Source organism: Cryptomeria japonica, chromosome 11, assembly GCF_030272615.1.
Source record: "Cryptomeria japonica chromosome 11, Sugi_1.0, whole genome shotgun sequence".
In the NCBI taxonomy this organism is placed as follows: domain Eukaryota; kingdom Viridiplantae; phylum Streptophyta; class Pinopsida; order Cupressales; family Cupressaceae; genus Cryptomeria; species Cryptomeria japonica.
This window is the reverse complement of record NC_081415.1, coordinates 69,626,919-69,634,731: the sequence shown is the minus strand read 5'-3', so window position 1 is coordinate 69,634,731 and position 7,813 is coordinate 69,626,919.

Genomic DNA, 7,813 nt, shown 5'->3' with positions numbered 1-7,813 from the left:
GTGTGTTTTAGACTATCTTTCCATTCTCACAAGTGTGCTATATATTAGACATTGCCAAGCAATTTGTTTTCTTCTCTTTCATGTGCAACCATAGACACCACTCTAAGCTGATAAATTAAATGACGAGGATTACAATGAACCAATTATTATTCATGTATGTTGTGAGAGGTGAGTGTTGCATTGAAAAATATACAATATGATCAATTATGAAGCTAGCTGCCAATTTTAAGAATGATATTGTAGTTTAGTGTATGTAAGGATTGTGTAGAATAATAAAGGTAATCATTGTATTGGTTTTTTCCAATATCATTAAAAATGCAATTTTTGTTAAAACATAAATATAGAATTTGGGAAGCCATGTTTTTGAGTAAGAGGAAGACCATTTGCCCTAGCCAGAGCAACCAACCAAAAGAAGAGATTCACTGAACCTAGATAGTAAATCAAATAAGTATAAAGAAGTTTGTGAGGTCAGAGGAAATTGTGGAGCCACAACTTAATTTAACCATAAAGTAATTTTTTGATAAATAAAATATTTGTTCTAATGGGAAGAGTAAAATAGTGAAAAAAATTACAAGTTTAATGTGTGAGATATTTTTTGAGAGATGAATTGGTGGAACATATAAGGTCTAATTCAAAATTGGTAGAAACTATAAAGTAGTTGAGGAATGATATATATGAAAATTCATGTGAAAATAATATTCTTCAAAAATAATTGGAGAAAGTTAAAAAGGAAAATGGAGAAGTAAAGAAAATTTTGAAGTTTTTGATCAAGTCAAAAACAAGAACATAGATTCATAAAAATAATTAAAGTTATCAAAAAAAGAGAATTATAATCTAAAGTCAAAGACTTGGATTTGTAATATCACATGTAATACAAATGACTTATGTTCTTTGTTTGATATGGGTGATATAACTAATATTTGTTTAGATAAAAAGTGTGAAGTTAAAGGTAAGGATCATGTGCCCAAATCTACAAACTTTTCAATTTGTGATATTGATATTAAAACTTATTTTCAAAGGAATGTTGGCTTGCAGATCATGAAGAAAATGAATTATGATGGAAAAGGTTTGAGAAATAATGGGAAAGGGATAAGAGATTCAATTTAGATAGTTATGAGGCCAAAGCATGAAGGTATTGGATATGGTAAGAAAGGTAGAAATTCAATGTTGCGGGTATAAAACTTTAATGCATAATTTAAAAAATAGAATGGATTTCATATTCTCGTTGTTATAAAGAAGGTAATGAGAAGGAGAAATGTTAGGATCTTTACTCCTGTATAATTTGAGGGTTGAATAATCACTTTGAAAAATAATGTTGGAAAAAAGAGTGGAATGAATAATATATGAAACATTGTATGTATATTGATTATGGATGGATTGAGGGATCTAGTTAGAAAAGGGTTATAGGGATCTTCAAAAGGTTGTATAAGAGTAAGTGTTTGAATGTGAAAAATGATGGTGTTTAAACAAAGTTTAGATGTTTGAGTCAAGTGGCTGATGACTTCTTGTGATGATTGGTACATTGAAAGGTGTCATACAATTTGGAGAAATATGAATCTTCCCTATCTTAGAAAAATGAAGAGAAATACGTGTGATCTCCCAAGGAGAGATATGAGTAAATGGCTTCTTAACTTCTATAAGAAGTGTCTAAGTGGATATATAAATATCAATGGATGTAAATATTGTACATTGTGTTATTAAGGTTTAGATTTTTCAATATTCAGTTATCTTGTACTAACAAGGTCACATTGAATTAGAAAGATCACGTTTTTGAAGCCTTGAGATCAAATTGTGAGTCTCAACATCAAGGAGAAGTATGTTGAGAAATAATGCATGAACCTCACCGCCATGCACACCACTTGCTCTAGTTTTGTCATAACATTGGAATATTCTCATCCAAATGTTAAATAGTTCAAATAACCAGAAGACAACTAAGAGGGGGGGGGTGAATCAGTTGTCACATATTACAAGAATTATTACCAATTTAAAAATTTAATACCGAAACCCAAAACATTAATACCAGAATAGCAGTTAAACCAATTAAGCATAAACAATAATACAAAATAAGAGCCATCCACATGATACCAAGATTTATATGTGGAAAAACCGGTAAAGGCAAAAAACACGATGGGAAGCCTACCCACAGTTAGATAATACTTCTGCAACAAGTATGTGAATTACAATTGAGCAGCCTACACTTAAAGGAAGGCCAATAGCCTAAAGCGCACTGCTCATCATAAAAGGAGCCTCAGTGACTACATAGAATGTTGGTAAATGCACACTCCAATGAGAAATTGTAGGTGATTGAAGGTATTTTCATTGATGGAAACCTTGCAATCCTATGGAACGGGCAGGCACTGACACCGACAGACTTTACACCGGCAGATAGTTCACCGGCACCCTAGCTGACATGATTTTATTCATTGCATATTGTATTTAATTGTAATATCTTTTTGTAAGCCGACATGGCATATTGTAATAAGACTCATATATAAGTATGAGATCTTGTAGAACATTTTGTAAGAAGATGAGATAGGACATATGATAGATGGATATGAGGAGCGAATAATAAGGCAAATTTTGGAGTAAGGTTTATGATTGTTGTAAGAGCTTAAGCTAGTACTGAACCTATCATAGCAAATACTTTTTGTAGCAGTACATCACTTTGGATTTGTATAATCCACTTTTGTAAGTCAGTGAGACTTCTTTTGTAATTGAGTAGTGAGCTCTAGGTAGTGAGCCTTCCTACATGTGCAGGAACCACCTACTGTAAGTAATATTCATTTATTGGCTAGTGAGTGAATATTGTGTGTCACAAATCCCACCGAGGTTTTTCCCACACCGGGTTTCCTCGCCAAAATATTGTGTTATGGTGTGCTTTCTATGTTGTGTTTATTGTTCTTATTTACTGCATTGATTCAAGAGTCTATCAAAAGGATAAGGACAAAGGTAAAGGCAAGGTAGGCGGTCCTCCAAGCATAAAAGTAATTGCAAATTTTCCCCCACCTCCTTCTGATACTCCACCTGTTGAGACTATTGATACACCATTGGTAACTGAAAATATTGAGAGTATGGAGACTACACATGAAGACACCAATCCTAATTCAGAGGTGTTATATATAATGAACATTGATACAGAAGAGGTTAACATTGTGGTTGATAAGGAAACCATTGAGAAGAAAGATGTGACAACTGAGCCACTGGCTGAGAACATTGCAGTGGAAACACATGTTGAGAAACCAATTGAAAATGTTGAGATTGGGGCTAAGACACATACTGAACAATCAGTTGATCCCCTTGGTACTAGAATAGTAATTGATGCACACATTGAGCAACCAACTACTAATGACACTGAAAAACCAGTTGAGATACCGATAGTAGATAGTTCAGAGGTGCATACTGAGAAACTAGTAGTAAACACTGAGACCACATTAGAGAAATCGACAGTAGAAAGCTCAGAGAAGCCAATAGAGGTACACAATGAGAAATCTGAAGAGAAAAAGGTTGAGGTAAAGGTTCAGACAGAGACAATGCCACCGACAACAGCTGAGAAACCCAAGCCTTTGCTAGTTGAGATGCAAACTCAAACTGACCTACCAGAAGTCAACATAAGAAAAGAGGTTACTCACACTGAAGAAATGCAGATTGTTAAGGCAGTTGGACAATCATCTGGTTCCTCCTTAACAGAATTCAGACTGACAAATGTAACAGAGGTAGTTTTGGATTCCATCAAGAAAATAACAGATTGCAATGCACTTGCATACAAGACTATAGATGATACCATCCCCATTTTGAAATTGATTGCACCCAAGTGCAATGTGGAAAATAAAGATTCTTTAAGCCAATTAGACACATTGTCTAAATATATCACCAGTAACTTACTAACAGTTGATCAAATTAATGAGGAGATGTTCAGTGAGAAAATGAATAAAGAGAAAGAAAGAGTCTTTGATGAAACAATAAATAGATGCAAGGAACACATTGATACCCTATTACTAGCACTAGGAAAAATAATAATTGAATTTAAAGAGTTTTACAGAGATTCATGTAAGACTAACATTTTGACAGTTGATATAGATAAAGAGATCAACAGAGTACAGAAAGAAATAAATGATATTTCTGATAATCTCATCGGTTCATCAGAACCCATATCGGTAATAGAGAAGGAAATAGAAGGCATTGAAGAGAAAATTGAAAGGTTTGAAAAAGAGAAGGAGAAAATAAAATTCAAGCTAAGGAACTCAAATGCAGACTTGGTTTGAAACTTGACATCCTCATCTCTTTGAGAAAATAGATTTCAAAGGCACTTGTTCCAGGACTAAAGACACCGAAAGAGAAAATGCACATACTCACCGGTACAATACAAAGGACATAAGCAACTTTGAAGGATAGTGAAACGTTCACTCAGAGCTTAAATTTTTCACTTGCAGATCTATATCAGATTGTAACCAACCGATTACAGGGATCCAGCTGAGAACTACACTCAGTTGACATTTTTGACAGCCTTTGTCATTGATGTCAAAGGGGGAGTAGTAGAGATGAGAAAAATGATGACACAAGAGATCATCTGCTCAGGGGGAGAATACAATTTTGGCACAATTTTTGGTAAGATTTTTGGACAACAAATTTTGGATATATTTTTCACTTTTTCTCATGGGTGTTGCCATCAATGCCAAAGGGGGAGATTGTTGGAAAATGCACACTCCAATGAGAAATTGTAGGTGATTGAAGGTATTGCCATTGATGGCAAGCACCGGCATCGACAGACTCTACACCGGCAGATAGTTCACTAACAGCGACAAAGATGTTTACCGACACCCTAGCCGACATGATTTTTTTTATTGCATATTGTATTTAATTGTAATATCTTTTTGTAAGCTGACATGGCATATTGTAATAAGGCTCGTATATAAGTATGAGATCTTGTAGAACATTTTGTAAGAAGATGAGATAGGACATATGATAGATGGATATGATGAGCGAATAATAAGGTAGATTTTGGATTAAGGTTTATGATTGTTGTAAGAGCTTAAACTGGTACTGAACTTAGCATAGTAGATTCTTTTTGTAGTAGTACATCACTTTGTATTTCTATAATCCACTTTTGCAAGTCAGTGAGACTTCTTTTGTAATTGAGTAGTGAGCTCTAGGTAGTGAGCCTTCCTGCATGTGCAAGCACCACCTATTGTAAGTAATATTGATTTATTGGCCAGTGAGTGAATATTGTGGGTCACAAATCCCATCGAGGTTTTTCCCACACCGGGTATCCTCACCAAAAATATTGTGTTATGGTGTTCTTTCTACGTTGTGTTTATTGTTCTTCTTTACTGCATTAATTCTTGCTTACCGGTACATTGTTTTGGAATGCAATTTACTTAATAAGTTCAAAAAATCCATTTACTCATTAGATACTGATTCACCCCCCCTCTCAGTATCTTTGGGAATCCTAACATAGAAATCCAGACTAAAATCAGGAGAAGTGTTCAACTGCAAAATATAACATCTCCTATGCCTGAGTACAGTTTCGGTTAAGCTCAATACCGAAGGATTAAATCCTCTTACATAAACCCAATTTAATCTCCAATTATTGACCAAATCCTCTGCCTGAATGATATTACATTATTCACACATTACATTCCTTGACCATGACCTCTAACATAACCATGATGATCTACAATGAGATCTTACATCTATATATACAAACCTTGACCATAGACAATTTGTTCAGCCACCAGATAATAAACCAATTACATAATTACAAACCATGTTGGCCTTAGACTAAACAAATAATATCAAAAACATAAGACATCCCAAAAATACATCGAGAGGTCCAATCCACATGTTACATTAAAGTCGGTCCATAACCTAGATCAACTAAGACCCAGTATAGGTCCACACGCTATAGTAATGATCTCCATCTACCAAGTCTCGAACATGATCAACAACAACATCCTAAAACTCCACCAGAAGCTACACCAACACCACTTATGCAATTCATCAAAGATCGTCATCAAAAGCTCTGTCATTGAAACCCTCGCTAGAACCAGAAACTAAGTTTCTAAGCAAGCAAGATAGCATCCAATCACTAGACCAAAACCAACTAACTAAATATGAGAATGAGTATCACGAACAAGCCAATTCCATCACCAAACTATACCAGAGCTTGCCAGATCATGTCAGATCCAAATTAACCAGAAACCACTCAACCTACTAGGACCAAAACAATGTTGGTAAAGCATCCAAACAGCTAATGTTGGCATCAATGACAAATAATCAATGCAACACATAATCAATTCCGTCAAATGTCCCACAATCTCCCCCTTTGGCATTGATGGCAATAGTAGATGTGAAAAACATCTAAGTACCAAGAAATGCCAAACAAGTCTTCCCCTAATGGAAGACAGCCAACAATCTCCCACATACATCTCTAAATGTTAATATCTCTTCCCTTTACTTTTCTTATTCATATCTCTCCCCCTTTGACTTTGTCTTTCTCTTTCTTTGTCTTTTTCACATCAATATCTCTCCCCCTTTAACATCAATGCCATAAGTCTAATAAAAAATATCAAAGCAAAAACATAAACCACTGAATCACAAAGCTAACTACTCCCCCTGAGCAGTAGCATCCCACATCAGTGCCAGAATGAATGGTATATATGATAGTGCATGCTAGACTAATTTTGAACTGCATCAATTGAGTCTCTACCGGATGGGTAGAAAATCTCAATCTGTCTCTCGCGTACTCAAATGATTCATTGGGAAAAGGTTTAGTGAAAATATCTACAATCTGCTCTTTAGTGTTCACATAAACTAGTCTAACCTCATTTGATTCCACCCTTTCCTTCAAAAAGCTATACTTGATAGATATGTGCTTTGTTTTAGAATGAAATACCAGATTCTTTGATATATCAATAGTAGTAGAGTTATCATAGTGAATAACTACTGGTGCATCAAAATCCACCTTTATATCCTTCAATATTTGCTTCATCCATAAAACTTGTGTACAATTAGTACCAGCAACAACATACTTAGCTTCAACAATAGATAAAGAAGTACTAACTATTTCTTGCTGATCCATTAAACCAACATCTTTCCAAGAAAGAAATCTGCACCGGAAGTGATTTTCCAGTCATCAACACACAAAGTAAAGTTGTCATCCTTAGGGTACCACAAGCCATATTTTGATGTACCTTGCAAGTATCTAAAATTCCTTTTCATCGCAATCTCATGATTTTCTTTAGGATCACTCTGAAATCTTGAAACAATGCAAATAGCATTCATAATGTTAGGCCTAGTCTGAGTCAAATAAAGAAGACCTCCAATCATAGATTTGTATCTTGTAGGATTTACTGGTGCAAAAAGTATCTTGTAGGATTCTAAACCATAGGAGTACTTACCGGTTTAGAATCTCCCATACCAAATTTCTTCAACAATTCCTCATATTTAGTTTGATAGATGAAAATACCTTTGTCAGTTTGAGTAATCTACAAACCTAAGAAATTTTTTATCTCACCAATCATAGACATCTCAAATTCTTTCTCCATATTCTTAAAAAATTCTATGCATAACTTATCTTCACCTCCAGAAATAATGTCACCAACAAATACTTCAATAATCAGTATATCATCATCAATGATCTTATAATATAAATTATTGTTAGCACTTCCCTTAGTAAAATCAATCTTCAAAAGATATTTATCCAACCTTGCATACCAAGCTCTAGGTTCTTGTTTCAATCCATATAAAGCTTTCCTTAACCTGCAAACCATATTTGTATCATCTGATAGTGAAAAACCATCAGGTTTCTCAATAT